Source organism: Somniosus microcephalus, chromosome 4, assembly GCF_052327205.1.
Source record: "Somniosus microcephalus isolate GS21.2 chromosome 4, FLI_Smic_1.0, whole genome shotgun sequence".
Taxonomy (NCBI): Eukaryota; Metazoa; Chordata; class Chondrichthyes; order Squaliformes; family Somniosidae; genus Somniosus; species Somniosus microcephalus.
Window position 1 is genome coordinate 28,830,690 of NC_140990.1, and position 22,274 is coordinate 28,852,963.

At 48.9% G+C, this 22,274-nt stretch overlaps 1 pseudogene; it reads right to left on the reverse strand.

The window, feature by feature from the left end:
• Positions 1-4,467: 4,467 nt before the first annotated feature.
• LOC147118488 (uncharacterized) lies at positions 4,468-20,792 on the reverse strand (annotated as a pseudogene).
• Positions 20,793-22,274: the final 1,482 nt, after the last annotated feature.

Below are 22,274 nucleotides of genomic sequence, written 5' to 3' on the forward strand. Positions count from 1 at the left end.
CAAGAACACCCAGGTCTCTCTGCACTTCCCCTTCTCCCAATCTATTGCCATTCAAATAATAATCTGCCTTCCTGTTTTTGCCACCAAAGTGGATAACCTCACATTTATCCACATTATAGTGCATTTGCCATGTTTCTGCCCAATCACCCAACCTGTCCAAATCGTACTGGAATTTAAACAACATCCTCCTCACAGCATACCCTCCCACCCAGCTTTGTGTCGTCTGCAAATTTGGAGATACTACATCCAATTCCCTCGTCCAGATCATTAATATATATTGTGAACAGCTGGGGTCCTAGGACCGATCCTTGCGGTACCCCACTAGTCACTGCCTGCCACTCAGAAAACGACCCGTTTATTCCAACTCTTTGCTTTCTATCTGCCAACCAGTTCTCTATCCAAGTCAATACCTTGCCCCCAATCCCATGTGCCTTAATTTTACAAGCTAATCTCTTATGCGGGACCTTATCGAAAGCCTTCTGAAAGTCCAAATACACCACATCCACTGGTTCTCCCTTATCTATTTTACCAGTTACATCCTCAAAAAATTCCAGTAGATTAGTCAAGCATGATTTACCTTTTGTAAATCCATGTTGACTTTGTCCGATCCTGTCGCTGCTTTCCAACTGCTCTGCTATTACATCTTTTACAATGGACTCTAGCATTTTCCCCACTACTGATGTCAGGCTTACCGATCTATAATTCCCCGCTTTTTCTCTACCGCCTTCTTTGTATAGTGGGGTAACATTAGCTACCCTCCAATCCATGGGTACTGTTCCAGAGTCTATCGAGTTCTGGAAGATGACCAGCAATGCATCTACTATCTCCAGGGCCTCTTCCTTAAGTACCCTAGGATGTAGATTATCAGGCCCTGGGGATTTATCGGCCTTCAATCCCATCAACTTCCCCAACACCATTTACCTACAAATACTGATTTCTTTCAGTTCCTCCCCCTCATTAGTCCATATGTTCCTGGACATCGCTGGGAGGTTATTTGTGTCCTCCTTTGTGAAGACAGAACCAAAATATATATTTAATTGGTCTGCCATTTCTTTGTTCCCCATTATAAATTCCCCTGATTCTGACTGCAAGGGACCTACGCTTGACTTCACCAATCTTTTTCTCTTCACATATCTATAAAAGCTTTTACAGTCAGTTTTTATGTTCCCTGCAAGCTTACTTTCATAATCTATTTTCCCCCTCTTAATTAATCCCTTTGTCCTCCTTTGCTGAATCCTAAACTGCTCCCAGTCCTCAGGTTTGCTGCTTTTTTTGGCCAATTTATATGTCCTCTCCTTGGATCTTATGTTATCCCTAATTTCCCTTGTTAGCCATGGTTGAGTCACCTTTTTTGATTTATTTTTATGCCAAACTGGGATAAACAAATTCTGTAGCTCATCCATGTGATCTTTGAATGCCATTGCCTATCCACCGTCGACCCTTTGAGTGACATTACCCAATCAATCCTACCCAACTCGCATCTCATACCATCATAGTTCCCTTTATTTAAATTCAGGACCTTAGTCTCTAAGTCAACTACTTCCCTTTCCATCTTAATGAAGAATTCAATCATATTATGATCGCTCTGACCCAAGGGGCCTCGCACAACAAGATTGCTAATTAATCCTTTCTCATTACATAATACCCAGTCTAAGATGGCCTGATCTCTAGTTGGTTCCTCAACATATTGGTCCAGGAAACCATCCCGTATACACTCCAGGAATTCCTCCTCCACAGTATTGTTACTAATTTGGTTAGCCCAATCTAAATGTAGATTGAAGTCACAAATGATGACTGCTGTGCCCTTATTGCACGCTTCTCTAATTTCCCTTTTAATGCCATCCCCAACCTCTGCATTACTGTTTGGGGGTCTATACACCATTCCCACTAATGTTTTCTGCCCTTTGGTATTTCTCAGTTCTACCCATACAGATTCCACATCATCAGAGCTAATATCCTTCCTTACAATTGTGTTAATCCCCTCTTTAACCAGCAATGCTACCACACCTCCTTTTCCTTTTTGCCTATCTTTCCTGAATATTGAATACCCCTGGATGCTGAGTTCCCAGCCTTGGTCCCCCTGGAGTCATGTTTCTGTCATTCCAATCATATCATATTCATTTACCTCTATTTGCGCTGCTAATTCATCCACCTTATTACGAATGCAATAAGGTGAATGAAAGAGGAGTTGGGGTGAAAGAGGAGTTGGGGTGAGAGGGGTTGGAGATTAGGGGTGAGAGGGGTTGGAGATTAGGGGTGAAGGGGTTGGGGTGAGGGGGTTGGAGATTAGGGGTGAAAGAGGAGTTGGGGTGAAGGGGTTGGGGTGAAAGAGGAGTTGGGGTGAGGGGGTTGGAGAGTAGGGGTGAAAGAGGAGTTGGGGTGAAAGAGGAGTTGGGGTGAAGGGGTTGGGGTGAAAGAGGAGTTGGGGTGAGGGGTTGGAGAGTAGGGGTGAAAGAGGAGTTGGGGTGAAAGAGGTGTTGGTGTGAGGGGTGGTTGGAGAGTAGGGGTGAAAGAGGAGTAGGGGTGAAAGAGCAGTTGGGGGAGGGGAGTTGGAGAGCAACAACAACAACTTGCATTTAGATAGCACCTTTAACGTAGTAAAACATCCCAAGGTGCTTCACTGTAGCGTTATCAAACAATCTTTGACTCTGAGCTACATGAGAAGATATTAGGGCAGATGACCAAAGACTTGTTCAAAGAGATAGGTTTTAAGGAATGTCTTCACAGAATCACAGAAACCCCACAGTGCAGATAGAGGCCATTTCGGCCCATCGAGCCTGCACCGACACATATCCCACCCGATCCCCGTAACCCCGTGTATTTAATCCCCCTAACACTAAGGGTCAATTTATCATAGCCAATCAACCTAACCTGCACATCTTTGGACTGTGGGAGGAAACCGGAGCACCCGGAGGAAACCCACGCAAACACGGGGAGAATGTGCAAACTCCACACAGACAGTTGCCCGAGGCCGGATTCGAACCTGGGTCCCTGGCGCTGTGAGGCAAGAGTGCTAACCACTATGCCACCTTAAAGGGGGAACGAGAGGCGGAGAGGTTTAGGGAGGGAATTCCAGAGCCTTGGGGCCTCGACAGCTGAAGGCACGGCCATCAATGGTGGAGTGATTAAAATCGGGGATGTGCAAGAGGCCAGAATTGGAGGAGTGCAGAGGTCTCAGAGGTTGTAGGGCTGGAGGAGTTTACAGAGATAAGGAGAGGGGAGGCCATGGAGGATTCTTCTGGTGCTGGAATCAAGAACAAGAGGCCAGAATCTTAAAATTAGAGCTCAGCTATTCAGGGGTGAAATCAGGCAGCACCTTTTCACACACAGGCTAGTAGAAATGTGGAACTCTTCCCCCCCCAAAAGGCTGTGGATGCTGGGGGTCGATTGGAGCTTTCAAGACTGAGATGATCAATTTTTGTGAGGTAATTGTTCCAAGGGATGTGGAATAAAGGCGGGTAAATGGAGTTAAGATACGGATCAGCCTGATCTAATTGAATGGTGGAGCAGGCTCGATGGGCTGAATGGCCTCCTCCTGTTCCTAATGTTCCTGTGACAGACTCAGAAATACCCCGGAGCACTGAAACCCCACTGGGCCCCAGCACATGCTCAATGGAAAGCCCAGGTCAAGGGCAAACCCAGCGTGTCCTCTCTGAACCCAGTTTGCTGCTCCCTCTGTGCCCAGCACTGCCTGCACCCCCGGCGCACGGCAGTGGAATTTCAAAAGAAGGAAGGAATCTGTCAGCATATGAAGACTTTTAGAAAGAATTCAAGGAGTTTTCAGAGATTTGGGATCTTTCTCTACTCTCAGGGAGTTAGATATCAGCCTTTCTCCTGTGAATATAGAGCTGTCTTATATGGCCGTGATCATCTTTGAAAGAGCTGCCAATTAATCTCACTCCGTGGGCCTGTCCCCACAGCCCCACAAACTTTTCCTTTAAGTAGATCCAATTCCCTTTTGAAAGTTACTATTGAATCTGCGTCCACCCCCTTTCAGACAGTGCATTCCAGATCACAACAACTCACTGAGTGAAAAATGGCTCATCTCCTCTCTGGCTTTTTGTCCATTATTTGATGTGATGTGTTTACTTGTGAAATATATTTTCTGAGTGGAATTAAATTGAAAACCAGGTTCTGAGGCGTGATGCTCTATTCACAAATCGAAGGTGAGAGAGATGCTGTGGGTCACACGCTAAGCCCAGTAGCTGAAAGGGATTAACAGACTGGATTTGTGTTTAGTAATCCCGGGCGTGTTACCGATACCTTCCCTGGATACCAAGGCTAGGAGAGGCACTCTGAAAGGTAAGGGGAGCTGGGACTTGTCCATGAGAGTACCCGAAGGTATAAGAACTGAAATAATCTAGAGTTAGAAAGGAGAAAAGGCCCAAAAATCGAGCAGTCGGTAGCAGGACATCAATTAGTCTCCTCTAATCTTGGAAAAATGAAGGACTCGACACACTGTGTGTTCGAAACAAAGCTGATTTATTTGACATATCAAAATATTAAACTCCAGCCCAGTTATAGGGTTATTAACATCAGCAGAAACAAACCCGGACTGCCAGAATGAACATGGTTCAGTCCTGGATGTGATTAACAGCAGCAATAACAGCAGAATCCAACCCCTGCAGTCGGTCGTGAACTCGCTGGTGTGTCTGCAGGTTGGATGACTGAATGAATCCCTTCCTACACACAGCAGGTGAATGGCCTCTCCCCAGTGTGAACTCGCTGGTGTACAGTGAGGTGGAATGACTGAGTGAATCCCTTCCCACACACGGAGCAACTGAACGGTCTCTCATCAGTGTGAACTCGCTGATGTTGAATTAGTCCCTCAGAACTTTTAAAGCAGTTCCCACAATCAGCGCATTTAAAAGGTCTCTCATCACTGTGAACTCGCTGGTGTGATCGAAGGGCAGATGAGTGAGTGAAACCCTTCCCAGACATGGAGCAGGTGAGCAGTCTCTACCCAGTGTGACAGCGTTGATGAGTTTCTAGCTGGGATGGGTAATTAAATCTCTTCCCACAATCCTCACATTTCCAGGGTTTCTCCATGGTGTGGGTGTCCTTGTGTCTCTCCAGATTGGACAATCAGTTGAAGCCTCGTCCACACACACAACACGTGTACGGTTTCTTCCCGCTGTGAACAGTGCGATGTTTTTTCAGGCTGTGTAACTGGTTAAAGCTCTTTCCACAGTCAGTGCACTGCGAGGTGCGGCCCGATCAGAGCATCGGACCTGTGAGGGGACAGTGACCGGCGGCAGAGCTTAAAAGCGGCGGCAGTTTCAAACCGGCGGCAGTTGCAAGGTGAGGCCCGATCAGAGCATCGGACCTGTGAGGGGGCAGTGACCGGCGGCAGAGCTTAAAAGCGGCGGCAGTTTCAAACCAGCGGCAGTTGCGAGGTGAGGCCCGATCAGAGCATCGGACCTGTGAGGGGGCAGTGACCGGCGGCAGAGCTTAAAAGTGGCGGCAGTTTCAAACCGGCGGCAGTTGCGAGGTGAGGCCCGATCAGAGCATCGGACCTGTGAGGGGGCAGTGACCGGCGGCAGAGCTTAAAAGCGGCGGCAGTTTCAAACCGGTGGCAGTTGCGAGGTGAGGCGTACCAATTCAACAGCAGAGGAGAGAGGTAAAAAGTAATCCAAGTGTGACGTCACCAGGAAGCAGGTAAGTGATTGGTTGGTGAGTATCTCTTTTATTACAAGCTTAAATTCTGCAGTTTATATTTTCTTGGGTCTCTGTGGTGTAGTGAGGACAGTTGGTAAATAAGTGCCCTAGAGTATATCTTTAACTGGTGGTATTGGATTAATTTAAATTAATTAAAGGGGTAAGTCATGCCAGGAGAGCCCAGCCCCGTGTTATGCTCCTCTTGCTCTATGTGGGAATTCAGGGACACTGCCAGTGTCCCTGATGACCACGTGTGCCGGAAATGCATCCAGCTGCATCTACTAACGGGCCGTATTGAGGCGCTGGAGCTGCGGATGGATGGGTTGTGGAGCATTCACGATGCTGAGAGGGTCGTGGATTACACGTTTGATGAGTTGGTCACGCCGCAGGGTAGGGCTGCACAGGCAGGAGGGAAATGGGTGACCACCAGGCGGAGCAGTAGAAGCAGGCAGGTAGTGCAGGAGACCCCTGTGGCCGTCCCCCTTTCAAACAGGTATACCAATTTGGATACTGTTGAGGGGGATGACTCACCAGAGGAAGGCAGCAGCAGCCAACCTCCTAGCGCCGGGGGTGTGCCTGCTGCTCAGGAAGGGAGGAAAAAGAGTGGGAGAGCAATAGTGGTAGGGGATTCTATCGTAAGGGGAACAGATAGACGGTTCTGTGGCCGTAGACGTGACTCCAGGATGGTTTGTTGCCACCCTGGTGCCAGGGTCAAGGATGTCACTGAACGGCTGCAGGGCATTCTGAAGGGGGAGGGGGAACAGGCAGAGGTCGTGGTTCACATTGGGACCAACGACATAGGTAGGAAGAGGGATGAGGTCCTGCAACAAGAATTTAGGGAGCTAGGTAGCAGATTAAAGAGCAGGACCTCAAAGGTTGTAATCTCTGGATTACTCCCGGTGCCACGTGCTAGTGAGTATAGGAATAGGAGGATAGAGCAGATGAATGCGTGGCTAAAGAGTTGGTGCAGGAGGGAGGGCTTTAGTTTCCTGGATCACTGGGCCTGCTTCTGGGAAAGGTGGGACTTGTACAAGTCGGACGGGTTGCACCTGAACCAGAGCGGGATAAATATCCTTGCGGGGAAGTTTGCTAGCACTGTTCGGGGGTGTTTAAACTAAAATGGCAGGGGGTTGGGAACCTGAGCAGGGAGACAGAGGAAAGGGAAACAGGGATAAAAGCAAAAGATAGGAAGGAGAAAAACAAAAGTGGCAGTCAGAGAAATCAACGGTTTAAATCAAACATGGCCACAGTAAATAATAATTCTAATAGGGCTAAGAGCGTTTAAAAAACAAGCCTGAAGGCTTTGTGTCTTAATGCGAGGAGCATTTGTAATAAGGTGGATGAATTGGCTGCGCAAATAGAGGTAAACAAATACGATTTGGTTGGGATTACAGAAACGTGGCTCAAGGATGGCCAAGACTGGGAACTCAACATCCAGGAGTATTCGATATTCAGGAAAGATAGGCAAAAAGGAAAGGGAGGTGGGGTAGCATTACTGGTTAAAGAAGGGATAAATACAATTGTAATGAAGGATATTAGCTCTGATGATGTGGAATCTGTATGGGTAGAATTGGGAAATACTAAGGGGAAAAAAACATTAGTGGGAGTGGTATATCGACCTCCAAACAGTAAGGTGGAGGTTGGGGATGGCATTAAAAGGGAAATTAAAGACGCATGCAATAAGGGCACAGCAGTCATCATGGGTGACTTTAACCTACATATAGGTTGGGCCAACCAAATTAGTAACAATACTGTGGAGGAGGAATTCCTGGAGTGTTTACAGGATGGTTTCCTGGACCAATATGTCGAGGAACCAACCAGAGATCAGGCCATCTTAGACTGGGTATTATGCAACGAGAAAGGATTAATTAGTAATGTTGTTGTACGAGACCCTTGGGTCGGAGCGATCATAATATGATCGAATTCTTCATTAAGATGGAGAATGAAGTAGTTGACTCAGACACAAGAGTCCTCAATTTAAATAAAGGAAACTACGATGGTCTGAGGAGCGAGTTGGGTAGGATTGAGTGGGGAATAGCGCTCAAAGGGTTGACGGTGGATAGGCAATGGCAAACATTCAAAGACCGAATGGATGAGCTACAGAATTTGTTCATCCCAGTTTGGCGTAAAAATAAAACAAAAAAGGTGACTCAACCGTGGCTAACAAGGGAAATTAGGGATAACATAAGATCCAAGGAGAGGACATATAAATTGGCTAGAAAAAGCAATAATCCTGAGGATTGGGAGCAGTTTAGGAGTCAACAAAGGAGGACAAAGGGATTAATTAAGAAAGGGAAAATAGAATATGAGAGTAAGCTATCAGGGAACATAAAAACTGACTGTAAAAGCTTTTATAGATATGTGAAGAGAAAAAGATTAGTGAAGTCAAGCGTAGGTCCCTTACAGTCAGAATCGGGGGAATTTATAATGGGAAACAAGGAAATGGCAGACCAACTAAATGCATACTTTGGTACTGTCTTCACAAAGGAGGACACAAATAACCTCCCAGAGATGCCGGGGAACATAGGGTCTGATGAAAGCGAGGAACTGAAGGAAATCAGTATTTGTAGGAAAATGGTGTTAGGAAAATTGATGGGACTGAAGGCCGATAAATCCCCAGGGCCTGATGGTCTACATCCCAGGGTACTTAAGGAAGTGGCGCTAGAGATGGTAGATGCACTACTGATCATGTTCCAGAACTCGATAGACTCTGGAACGGTACCCATGGATTGGAGGGTAGCTAATGTTACCACACTATTCAAAAAAGGTGGTAGAGAAAAAGCGGGGAATTATAGACCGGTAAGCCTGACATCGGTAGTGGGGAAAATGCTAGAGTCTATTATAAAAGATGTAATAGCAGAGCACTTGGAAAGCAGTGACAGGATCGGACAAAGTCAACATGGATTTACGAAAGGTAAATCATGCTTGACTAATCTACTGGAATTTTTTGAGGATGTAACTGGTAAAATAGATAAGGGAGAACCAGTGGATGTGGTGTATTTGGACTTTCAGAAGGTTTTTGATATGGTCCCACACAAGAGATTAGCGTGCAAAATTAAGGCACATGGGATTGGGGGCAAGGTATTGACTTGGATAGAGAACTGGTTGGCGGACAGAAAGCAAAGAGTTGGAATAAACGGGTCGTTTTCTGAGTGGCAGGCAGTGACTAGTGGGGTACCGCAAGGATCGGTCCTAGGACCCCAGCTGTTCACAATATATATGTGGTAAACCACTTTTATCGTTCACTATCGTTACACTATAGTTATCACTGTTGTATTGTTATCACCGTTCTCACTGTTGTATCACTATACGAGGTCGCCTCTTGTCGCGCTGTTATACCTGGGCTGACCACCTCCGACTCCGCCCATGGCTCCACCTACCTGCCCAGGTATAAAGGTAGTCGACTGGCTGGTATTCCTCCTTGTTGGACCCGATCACCCACGAGGGTGGGCTCTGTTATTTAGTCAATAAAAACCTTTAGTTACGTTCCTAACTCGTCGCTTTTTATTGGACGAATTGATAGGTATATCAATTTTATTGACTAAATTTTAAAGATGTTTGCTACTGACCAGCCAGAAGCCCTCCCAGAAGCACAGCCACAGCAGCCTTCAGACACCGGGCTACACCAGCCACGCCAGCCGGCTTGGCTGCAAGCCCTCAAACCACCGTACCTGGATCTAAACCCACAGGCAGCAAACTCAGCCCTCAACTTCAAGCGCCTTAGAGATATTTTTAATTGGTGGTAGTAAATTAATTTAAATTAAGTAAAGGGAAGGTCATGCCAGGTGAGCCCAGCCCCGTGATATGCTCCTCTTGCTCTATGTGGGAATTCAGGGACCCCGGTGCCCCTGATGACCACGTGTGCCAGAGATGCATCCATCTGCAGCTACTAGCAGACCGCATTGAGGCGCTGGAGCTGCGGGTGGATGGGTTGTTGAGCATTCACGATGCTGAGAGGGTCGTGGATAGCACGTTTAGTGAGTTGGTCACACCGCAGGGAAGGGCTGCACAGGAAGACAGGAAATGGGTGACCACCAGGTGGAGCAATAGAAGCAGGCAGGTAGTGCAGGAGACCCCTGTGACCATTCCCCTCTCAAACAAGTATACCGCTTTGGATACTGTTGGGGGGGATGACTCACCGGGGGAAGGCAGCAGCAGCCAACTTGCTGGCACTGGGGGTGCTCCTGCTGCCCAGGAAGGGGGGAAAAAGAGTGGGAGAGCAATAGTGGTAGGGGATTCTATAGTAAGGGGAACAGATAGGCGTTTCTGTGGCCGTAGACGTGAATCCAGGATGGTTTGTTGCCTCCCTGGTGCCAGGGTCAAGGATATCACTGAGCGGCTGCAGGGCATTCTGGAGGGGGAGGGTGAACAGCCAGAGGTCGTGGTCCACATTGGTACCAACGACATAGGTAAAAAGAGGGATGAGGTCCTGCAGCAAGAATTTAAGGAGCTAGGTGAAGGATTAAAGAGCAGGACCTCAAAGGTTGTAATCTCTGGATTACTCCCCGTGCCACGTGCTAGTGGGTATAGGAATAGGAAGATAGAACAGATGAATGCGTGGCTAAAGGGATGGTGCAGGGGGGAGGGCTTTAGTTTCCTGGATCACTGGGTCTGCTTCTGGGAAAGGTGGGACTTGTACAAGTCGGACGGTTTACACCTGAACCAGAGGGGAACCAATATCCTTGCGGGGAGGTTTGCTAGCACTGCTGGGGGGGTTTAAACTAACTTGGCAGGGGGATGGGGTACAGAGTGGAGCTATAGTGGGGGGTGATTTACAGCCAAATACAGAGGAAAAAACAAGTCAGCTGGGAAGGCAGAACAAATATGTGAAGGCAAAAGGGAATATGGCAGGGCTGGAAGGCATTTATTTTAATGCAAGGAGTCTTGCAAATAAGGTGGATGAACTGAAGTTGTTGTTGAACACATGGGAGTACGATATTGTTGCTATCACGGAGACATGGTTGAGGGAGGGTCAGGACTGGCAGCTCAATATTCCGGGGTATAGAATCTTCAGGCGAGACAGAGGGGGGTGTAAAAGGGGAGGGGGTGTTGCAATATTAATTAAGGAGTCAATTACTGCTGTAAGGAGGGACGATATATTAGCGGGTTCCTCTAATGAGGCCATATGGGTAGAACTTAAAAACAAAAAGGGGGCAAGCACTTTGCTGGGAGTGTACTATAGGCCCCCAAACAGTCAGGGGGAGATAGAGGAACAGATATGTAGGCAAATCTCAGAGAAGTGCGAAAATAATAGGGTAATAATAGTGGGGGATTTCAACTTCCCCAATATAAATTGGGATAGTCAGAGTGTGAAAGGCTTAGAGGGTGCAGAATTCTTAAAGTGCATCCAGGAGAGCTTTTTGAGCCAACATGTAGAAAGTCCTACAAGAGAGGGGGCGGTACTGGACCTAATCCTGGGGAATGTAGCCGGGCAAGTGGTGGAAGTATCAGTAGGAGAGCATTTTGGCGACAGTGACCATAATTCGGTGAGATTTAAGGTGGTCATGGAAAAAGACAAAGACGGCCCGGAAATAAGGGTTCTAAATTGGGGGAAGGCCGATTTTAATATGATAAGGCAGGATCTGGCCAAAGTGGACTGGGAGCAGCTACTTATAGGAAAATCCACATCAGTTGTGGGCAAAATGCTGGAGTCCATCATTAAGGATGAAATAGCGGAGCACTTAGCAAATGGGGACAGGATAGGACAGAGTCAACATGGATTTACAAAGGGTAAATCGTGCTTGACTAATCTATTGGAATTTTTTGAGGGAGTAACTGGTAGAATAGATGGGGGAGAGCCAGTAGATGTGGTGTACCTGGACTTCCAAAAGGCCTTCGATAAGGTCCCACATAAAAGATTAGCATGGAAAATTGAGGCTCATGGGATAAAGGGGAAAGTTTTGGCGTGGATAGGGAACTGGCTGTCAGATAGAAAACAGAGAGTTGGAATAAACGGCTCATTTTCTGAATGGCAGGCAGTAACAAGTGGGGTACCACAGGGATCTGTCCTGGGCCCCCAGCTGTTCACAATTTACATTAATGACCTGGATCAGGGAGTCGGATGCAGCATTTCCAAATTTGCAGACGACACTAAACTAGGAGGGGGGGTGGGCTCAGAGGAAGAGACCAGGAAGCTCCAGAGCGATTTGGACAGACTGGGCGATTGGGCGGATAAATGGCAGATGCACTATAATGTGGACAAGTGCGAAGTTATCCACCTTGGGTGCAGGAACGGGAGGGCAAATTATTATTTAAATGGCAATAGATTGGGAGAGGGGGAAGTACAGAGAGACCTGGGTGTTCTTGTACACCAGTCACTGAAGGCGAGCATGCAGGTGCAACAGGCGGTCAAGAAGGCAAACGGTATGCTGGCCTTCATAGCAAAAGGGTTAGAATACAGGAACAGGGATACCTTGCTGCAGCTGTACAGGGCACTGGTGAGACCACACCTCGAGTACTGTGTACAGTTTTGGTCGCCTCATCTGAGGAAGGATGTTCTTGCCATGGAGGGGGTGCAGCGGCGATTCACCAGGCTGATACCAGGAATGGCGGGAATGACCTATGAGGAGAGACTATGTAGTTTAGGGATGTACACACTGGAGTTTAGAAGATTGAGAGGGGACCTCATAGAAGTGTATAAAATTCTGACAGGTCTAGACAGACTGGATGCAGAAGGAATGTTTCCCTTGGCGGGTGAGAACAGAACTAGAGGACATAATTTAAGGATAAGGGCTAAACCATTTAGGACAGAGATGAGGGGGAATTTCTTCACTCAGAGAGTGGTGAACCTGTGGAACTCATTGCCACAGAGGGCAGTGTATGCCAGCTCATTAAATATATTTAAGAGGGAATTAGATATATTTCTACGGGCAAAAGGGGTTAAGGGTTACGGAGAGAAGGCGGGGACGGGATACTGAATTAAAGGATCAGCCATGATCTCATTAAATGGCGGAGCAGGCACGAAGGGCCGAATGGCCTACTCCTGCTCCTATCTTCTATGTATCTATGTATCTAAAACAGTGGGAGACTTTCAGAAGGGAAATAGAGAGAGTACAGCGCCAACATGTTCCTGTAAAGGCCAAGGGTGGGACCAACAAGCAAAGGGAACCTTGGATGACAAGGGATATACAAAAATGCATTAGAAATAAAAGGGGGGCTTTTGGCAGTTACAAAAGACTAAAGACGGAAGAAGCCCTAGAGGAGTATAAAAAGTGCAGGGGCATGCTTAAAAAAGAAATTAGGAGGGCGAGGAGGGGCCATGAAATAACACTGGCGAGCAAAATAAAGGAAAATCCTAAGATGTTTTATAAGTATATTAAGGGCAAGAGGATAACCAGGGAAAGGGTAGGGCCCATTAGGGACCAAAGTGGCAATCTGTGTGTAGAGCCAGATGATGTAGGCGGGGTTTTAAATGAATTTTTTGCATCTGTGTTCACTATGGAGAAAGACGATGCAGACATAGAAATTGGGCAAGGGGACTGTGACATACTTGAACATATTAGCATCGAGAGGGAGGAGGTGCTAGCGGTTTTAGCAGGCCAAAAAGTGGATAAATCCCCAGGCCTGGACGAGATGTATCCCAGGCTGCTGTGGGAGGCAAAGGAGGAGATTGCAGGGGCTCTGACACAAATTTTCAGAACCTTTCTGGCCACAGGGGATGTACCAGAGGACTGGAGAACAGCTAATGTAGTACCATTATTCAAGAAGGGTAGCAGGGATAAACCAGGGAATTACAGGCCAGTGAGCCTAACATCTGTGGTAGGGAAATTATTGGAAAAAATTCTGAGGGACAAAATTAGTCTCCACTTGGAGAGGCAAGGATTAATCGGGGATAGTCGGCATGGCTTTGTCAAGGGTAAATCATGTCTGACAAATCTGATTGAATTTTTCGAGGGGGTGACTAGGGGGGTGGATGAGGGAAATGCTGTGGATGTGGTTTACATGGACTTCAGTAAAGCCTTTGACAAAGTCCCGCATAGGAGACTGGTCAAGAAGGTAAGAGCCCATGGGATCCAGGGTGCCTTGGCGCGTTGGATCCTAAACTGGCTGAGTGGCAGGAGGCAGAGGGTGATGGTCGAAGGTTGCTTTTGTGACTGGAAGCCTGTGTCCAGTGGGGTACCTCAGGGATCGGTGCTGGGTCCCTTGTTGTTTGTGATCTACATAAATGATTTGGATGAGAATGTAAAAGGTATGATCAGCAAGTTCGCAGATGACACGAAAATTGGTGGGGTGGTCAATTGCGAGGAGGAAAGCCTCAGGCTACAGGACGATATAAACGGGTTGGTCAGATGGGCGGAAAAGTGGCAAATGGAATTTAACCCTGAAAAGTGCGAGGTGATGCATTTTGGACGGACAAATAAGGCAAGGGAATACACAATGAGTGGTAGGACCCTAGGAAGTACAGAGGGTCAGAGGGACCTTGGTGTACATGTACATAGATCCCTGAAGGCAGCGGAACAGGTAGATAAGGTGGTTACAAAGGCATATGGGATACTTGCCTTCATTAGCCGAGGCATAGAATATAAGAGCAGGGAGGTTATGATGGAGCTGTACAAAACGCTGGTGAGGCCACAGCTGGAGTACTGTGTGCAGTTCTGGTCGCCTCACTATAGGAAGGATGTGATTGCTTTGGAGAGGGTGCAGAGAAGATTCACCAGGATGTTACCTGGGATGGAGCGCCTCAGCTATGAAGAAAGACTAAACAGGCTGGGGTTGTTTTCCTTGGAGCAAAGAAGGCTGAGGGGGGACCTGATTGAGGTATACAAAATGATGAGGGGCATAGATAGGGTAGACAAAGAGGAACTTTTCCCCTTAGTAGGGGGGTCAATAACGAGGGGGCATAGATTCAGGGTAAGGGGCAGGAGATTTAGAGGGGATTTGAGGAGGAACTTTTTCACCCAGAGGGTGGTTGGAATGTGGAACTCAATGCCCAAAAGGGTGGTAGAGGCAGGAACCCTCACAACATTCAAGAAGCATTTGGATGAGCACTTGGAATGCCAATGCATACAAGGCTATGGACCAAATGCTGGAAAATGGGATTAGACTGGACAGGGATGGATGGGCGGCGCAGACACGATGGGCCGAAGGGCCTCTTTCTGTGCTGTAAAACTCTATGACTCTATGACACTGGCTGGACTGCTTCGAATCCTACCTGGAAGAATCCGGCGTCCCGCAGAGATCCAAACTAAGACTTCTGAACGCCCAAGCGAGCCCGAGAGTATACGCACTCATCCAGGACACGACTACATACGAGGCCGCTATCAACCTACTGAAACAGCAGTACCGGAGCCCGGTAAATTACATGTACACCAGGCACCTCCTAAGATCCCGCCCGTAACAGCCAGGAGAGTCTGTAGCTGAATTTTTACGGGCGCTAAGAGCACTCGGCAGGAACTGTGACTTTAAAGCGGTGACGGCTGTTGAAAATACGGAAGATAATATCCGCGATGCCTTTGTGAAAGGCCTACGGTCCGACTACTCACGGCAAAGACTGCTTGAAGCTAAAGACCTCGACCTGGACAAAGCTGAAGCCCTCGCTCTCTCCCTAGAGGCGGCCCATCAGGACCAGGAGGTGTTTTCCAGGTACTGCTCGCGACCCTGGGACTCGGGCCCGACCCCTACCGCAATACCCTTCGCAGCGCCGCCCCCGGGACCTACCTCAGCGTCGGCGTCCCGGACCCGACCGGGCCCGCCACCCCCGGTACCGGCTCCGACATCGGGCACCCGCGATCGGGCCGCCGGCTGCTTCTTTTGCGGCCAGGAGAAGCACCCGAGGTCGCGCTGCCCAGCCAGGAACTCTACCTGCTCAACCTGCAGGAAGAAAGGCCACTTCTCTAAGGCCTGCAGGAGCGGATCTTCAGAGGCCAGCAGTGCCTCATGCGAACTGTGGGGGCGGCCATCTTCTTTCACGGCAACTGAGGCCAGCATCCCCACACGTGAGTCATGGGGGTGGCCATCTTTGATCAAGGCAACCGACCCCAATAGTGCCTCATGTGAGTTATGGGGGCAGCCATCTTCTCCGCCATTTTGTCCTACCTCGTGGGAGACGCCATTTTACCCACCACGCCCGACGGCCCCCGGACCTGACGACCGCCTCGCCCGCAGACGACAACGACTAGCTTACCTACACACTAGCCTCCGTCACTCTGGATCAAGCCCGCCCACACCACCTGTCCAAGTCGATGATGGACATCAAAGTAAACGGCCACGCCACGACCTGCCTGTTCGACAGCGGAAGCACGGAGAGCTTCATCCACCCAGACACGGTGAGCCACTACTCCCTCCCTGTCCTGTCAACGCGCAACTGAATCTCGATGGCATCGAGGTCCCACGCCACGGACATTAGCGGCTACTGTGCTGTGACCTTGTCGGTTAAGGGTACAGAGTATAAAAATTTTAAACTCCTCGTCCTCCCCCAGCTCTGCGCTGCCGTCCTACTAGGGCTGGACTTCCAATCCCACCTCCAAAGTATAACCCTAGCATACGGTGGACCCCTTCCCCCACTCACAGTCGACAACCAGCGAATGTTAAACCGCCCACCGCGTAACACCTGCAGCCTATCCACCGTCAAGGTGCCGCCACCTTCCCTGTTCGCTAACCTCACCCCCGACTGCAAACCCGTCGCTACCAAGAGCAGGCGGTACAGCACTGGGGACAGAGCTTTCATTAGCTCTGAGGTGCAGCGTCTCCTGAAGGAGGGCATCATCGAGGGGAGCAACAGCCCCTGGCGTGCCCAGGTCGTGGTCGTTAAGACCGGCGATAAAAATCGCCTGGTCATCGACTACAGCCAGACCATAAACAGATACACCCAGCTGGACGCATACCCCCTTCCCCGCATATCTGACATGGTCAATCAGATTGCACAATACCGCGTATTCTCGACCATCGACCTTAAGTCGGCCTACCACCAACTCCCTATCCACCCCGAGGACCGCCAGTACACCGCCTTCGAGGCGAATGGGCGCCTATACCACTTCCTTAGGGTCCCCTTCGGTGTCACCAACGGGGTCTCGGTCTTCCAAAGGGAGATGGACCGGATGGTTGACCAGAACGGACTGCAGGCCACATTCCCCTATCTAGATAACGTCACCATCTGCGGCCGCGACCGGCAGGACCACGACGTGAATCTGGAGAAATTCCTCCGTACAGCCCAACGGCTGAACCTCACCTACAATAAGGAGAAATGTGTGTTTAACACCTCACGTCTTGCCATCCTTGGCTGTGTAGTAGAGAACGGACTCATCGGCCCCGACCCCGAAAGAATGCGCCCCCTCATGGAGCTACCCCTCCCCCACTGCCCTAAGGCACTTAAGAGAACCCTGGGGCTCTTCGCCTACTATGCCCAATGGGTGCCCAATTATGCGGACAAAGCCAGACCCCTCATGAAGTCCACATCCTTCCCCCTCACGGAGGAAGTGTGCGCGGCCTTCTCCCTCATCAAGGGAGACATAGCCAAGGCCACAATGCACGCAGTGGATGAGTCCATCCCCTTCCAAGTGGAGAGCGATGCATCCGACTTCGCCCTAGCCGCTACCCTTAACCAGGAGGGGAGGCCGGTGGCCGCCTTCTCAAGGACCCTACAGGGCCCCGAGATCCGACACTCGTCGGTCGAGAAGGAAGCCCAGGCAATTGTGGAGGCGGTACGGCGCTGGAGGCATTACCTGGCAGGCAAACGATTTACCCTCCTCACCGACCAACGTTCGGTTGCTTTCATGTTTAATAACAAGCTGAGGGGCAAAATCAAGAATGACAAGATCTTGAGGTGGAGAATCGAGCTATCCACCTACGATTATGATATCTTGTACCGGCCAGGTAAGCTGAATGAACCCCCTGATGCTCTTTCACGAATTACATGCGCCAGCGCGCATATTGATAGACTTCAGACCCTCCACAACGACCTCTGCCACCCCGGGGTCACCAGACTTTACCATTTCATTAAGGCCCGCAACCTGACCTACTCCATCGAGGAGGTCAGGACCATGACCAGGAACTGCCAGACCTGCGCCGAGTGCAAACCGCACTTCTATAGGCCGGACAGAGCAAGCCTGATCAAGGCCACCCGCCCCTTCGAGCGCCTGAGCATCGACTTTAAGGGGCCTCTACCGTCATCTGACCGCAATGTGTACTTCCTCAACATCGTTGATGAGTACTCCTGTTTCCCTTTTGCCTTCCCCTGCCCAGACATGACCAGTACCACGGTCATCAAGTGCCTGAACGACCTCTTCGCCTTGTTCGGGTTCCCGAACTATATACATAGTGACCGGGGCTCCTCCTTCATGAGTGAGGAACTCCATCAGTTCCTACTAGCGAGAGGTATTGCAGCAAGTAGGACCACCAGCTACAACCCCCGAGGGAACGGCCAGGTGGAAAGAGAGAACGCGACGGTATGGAAGGCCGTCCTCTTAGCCTTAAGGTCTAAGGGCCTCCCGCTGGCAGGAAGTCCTCCCGACAGCGCTGCACTCCATCCGGTCACTACTTTGCACTGCCGTTAACGCCACCCCCCATGAACGAATGTTTGTTTTCCCCAGGAAGTCGACTACGGGAACCACTCTACCAACCTGGCTGACCTCTCCGGGGCCCGTCTTGCTGCGAAAGCACGTGAGGGCCCATAAAACAGACCCCCTGGTCGAGAGGGTGAACCTCCTGCACGCCAACCCCCAGTACGCCTACGTGGCTTACCCAGACGGGCGGGAGGACACTGTCTCCTTACGAGACCTCGCACCCTCGGGCACTCCGGAGACACCACCTTTACCCCCCCCCCCCACCACCCCCCCAATTCCAGCCCAGGTAGACGGCATGCCGGAACCCCACGAGCCTTCGCCGACCACGCAGACACCAGCACTAACACCGGATAATGCAGCACCGCCGCTGCGACGATCGGAGAGGCTTACGAGGCCTCCGGACAGACTGACATACCAGAACTGGTAGTACACTTCACCCCGCCGGACTCAAATCTAAACAAGGGGTGAATGTGGTAAACCACTTTTATCGTTCACTATCGTTACACTATAGTTATCACTGTTGTATTGTTATCACCGTTCTCACTGTTGTATCACTATACGAGGTCGCCTCTTGTCGTGCTGTTATACCTGGGCTGACCACCTCCGACTCCGCCCATGGCTCCACCTACCTGCCCAGGTATAAAGGTAGTCGACTGGCTGGTATTCCTCCTTGTTGGACCCGATCACCCACGAGGGTGGGCTCTGTTATTTAGTCAATAAAAACCTTTAGTTACGTTCCTAACTCGTCGCTTTTTATTGGATGAATTGATAGGTATATCAATATATTAATGATCTGGACGAGGGAATTGGATGTAATATCTCCAAATTTGCAGACGACACAAAGCTGGGCGGGAGGGTAAGCTGCGAGGAGGATGTTGGGAAACTCCAGTACGATTTGGACAGGTTGGGTGATTGGGCAGTAACATGGCAAATGCACTATAATGTGGATAAATGTGAGGTTATCAACTTTGGTGGCAAAAACAGGAAGGCAGATTATTATTTGAATGGCAATAGATTGGGAGAAGGGGAAGTGCAAAGAGACCTGGTTGTCCTTGTGCACCAGTCGCTGAAGGTAAGCATGCAGGTGCAGCAGGCGGTTAAGGCGGCAAATGGTATGTTGGCCTTCGTAGCAACAGGGTTCGAGTACAGGAACAAGGATGTCTTGCTACAGTTGTACAGGGCCTTGGTGAGACCGCACCTTGAGTATTGTGTGCAGTTTTGGTCACCATACCTGAGGAAGGACTTTCTTGCCATGGAGGGAGTGCAGTGAAGATTCACCAGGCTGATACCTGGGATGGCAGGAATGACGTATGAGGAGAGATTGTGTCGATTGGGCTTATACTCACTGGAGTTTAGAAGATTGAGAGGGGATCTCATCGAAACCTATAAAATTCTGTCAGGTCTGGACAGACTAGATGCAGGAAGGATGTTTCTGATGGCCGGGGAGTCCAGAACCAGGGGTCATAGTCTAAGGATAAGGGGTAAGCCATTTAGGACTGAAATGAGGAGGAATTTCTTCACCCAGAGAGTGGTGAACCTGTGGAATTCTCTGCCACAGAGGGCGGTGGAGGCCAGTTCATTAAATATATTCAAGAAAGAGTTGGATATGTTTCTTGAGGCTGAAGGGCTCAAGGGATATGGGGAAAAGGCAGGAACCAGGTACTGAGTTTGGATGATCAGCCATGATCACATTGAATGGCGGAGCAGGCTCGAAGGGCCGAATGGCCTACTCCTCCTATCTTCTATGGAACACTCTCACTCGGGTGTGTGTGTCTCGGTGCTTTTCCAGTCACACTGATGTTTGAAATCTTTTCCCACAGACAGAGCAGACAAATATTTCTCTTTCCACATTCAAAGGCCGATGATATTCGGGTCCTGATGAATGGAGTGACTCTCAGATCTTGATGTGATGTTTGGTTTGAGTTTCCCGTCTGCAAATCCTCACCTTCTAATACCCTGTAAAAGGAGTTTACAAAAGACATCATTGTAAGTACAGGATAGAAATTCAGAACAGACAATTCTAGTTTCTATGGAACATTTTTTCCTCTCTTCTTCCCCCAGAGCTGTAAATCTCCATCCCACACACTCTCTCTCTTCCCTGTGCTGAAATCCAAACCCATTGCACCATCTCCACCATTTCTGTCCCCCACTCGCACTTTTCCCCCTCTCTCTACTCTGGTTGGGTTCAGTTCTATACCCGCTGTGTGCAGAGTGAGAATAAAATCAATGATTCAATGGTTGTCTCTCCTGGTCACTGGGACCCTGAAGCCCCGCCCACTGTCTGTTCCTGTACAAAGATGGCCGCGCATGCACCGTGCTGCAGGTGGAACCGGCCTGTCTTTCCTCCACCAAGATGGCGGCGCGTAACCCGGGCCTGTCACCGAGAAAAAGCCTCACGGCTGCCATCCGGTGGAACACAGACCGGGCCGCGGGATCTCATTCGGGCCTGAGGCCGTTCTCCAACTTTATAAACCCTGTAGCACGGCCTACCTGCAGTTTATTAATCTCCCGCTCCCGCTGACCTGCAGCTCCGCCCAGCGACCGCGCAGAACCTGTCCCACACCTGCGCGCTGGGGTCCTGACATCCTCCCCAGAAAACCTGACACAGGAATCTGGATTGTCCCCGTCACTCATTCTTAAAGGGACAGCACCCTGTGTCTGGGCAGCTGCCGTTAAAGGCACAGACACAGCTTCACCCTTCTCTATTATAAATAAAAACAGGAAATACTCAGCATGTCAGGCAGCATCTGTGGAGCGAGAATCAGCGTTAATAGATAGATCTTCCCTAACCAACTTCTTTTGAAAGAGGTGACGTCCCGAATTAAATGGGGCGTATCCCAAATTAAATGGTGTAGTGTACCTGGACATCAAAAAGGCCTTTGATAAAGTATTGCATGAGGGACTTCTTTACAAACTAAGGTCAGTAGGTTTCAAGGTGAAACATGCATATTGATTAATTACTGTCGAGGTGAAGCTGGGTTGCAAAAGGAGGATACTGAGTGGGTTACCCCAGGGGTCCATGCTGGGAATCCCTCCTGGTCTTGGTCTACAAAGGTGACCTGGAATCATAATCATAATATAAAACAGTTGAATTTCGAGATGACACCAAGCTAGGAAAGAATGTGAATTCAGACAAGGCAACTTGGATCTTACAAAGGGAGCTTTCCAAGAATGACCATTGGCAGATGAAACTCAAGATAGAAAAAGGCAAGATACTGTTTATATGGGAAAAATAGAAATGGGTGGGATAGACCTTGTCAAGTGGGAAGTTGAGACAAACCTTAGGGTGTTAGTTGAGTCACCACTCATCATTCCTAAAAGGTGTGGCTCATCAATAAACAAAGGAAATAGCATGCTGGATCATATTGTCAAATCAGTTCAGTTCAAATACCTAGAGCTAATGTCGAAGCTGCCCTGGTCACATTGCACTTGGTATGCTGCATATAGTCCTGGTCACCGTGATATTATGGGAGCCATCCAGGTCTTACTGGCAATCTAGAAGAAAGCAACAAACCCTGATCCATGGTGTTAGAGGGAAGAGTTATGATGTACAACTTGATAAGCAAGTCCTCTTCTTCAACCTCAAGAAGACAGGTCTTAGAAGCAACATTAATAGAGGAATATAAATACTTACCTGGATAGAGAAAGTAAATCTGGAACAATACTTTCAGATACATCTGGGCAGCAGGACATGAGGGCACAGGGTTCATGGGTGTGAAGAGCAAATTTAGGATAGATGGCAGGAAATCTTTCTTTACTCAGAGGGTGATCAACAGCTGAAATGGGTTGCCAGCAGGGTGGTTTATGCCAGGACACTGGAGTAATTAAGAAACAGATGCTGTAATGGAAAGATGGTAAGAAGGAGATTAAATGGGCTGAAGGGCCATCTTCATCCAAACCTATCCTGTGATCTTGTACAAACAAAATTCAGAATATTCCACCAGGAATTGTAAAAGATAAACTACTGTTTGCTTTAAATGCCAATAAGTCAGGCATCTTCTTAAAGCTACAAATAGCCAATGTGAACCATCTGTCTAAATATAAGAACATTATAGCAAACGATTTTATGGTTTTCACAGGAAAAAATGGATGAATTGCAGAATTCAGCCTCCAAAA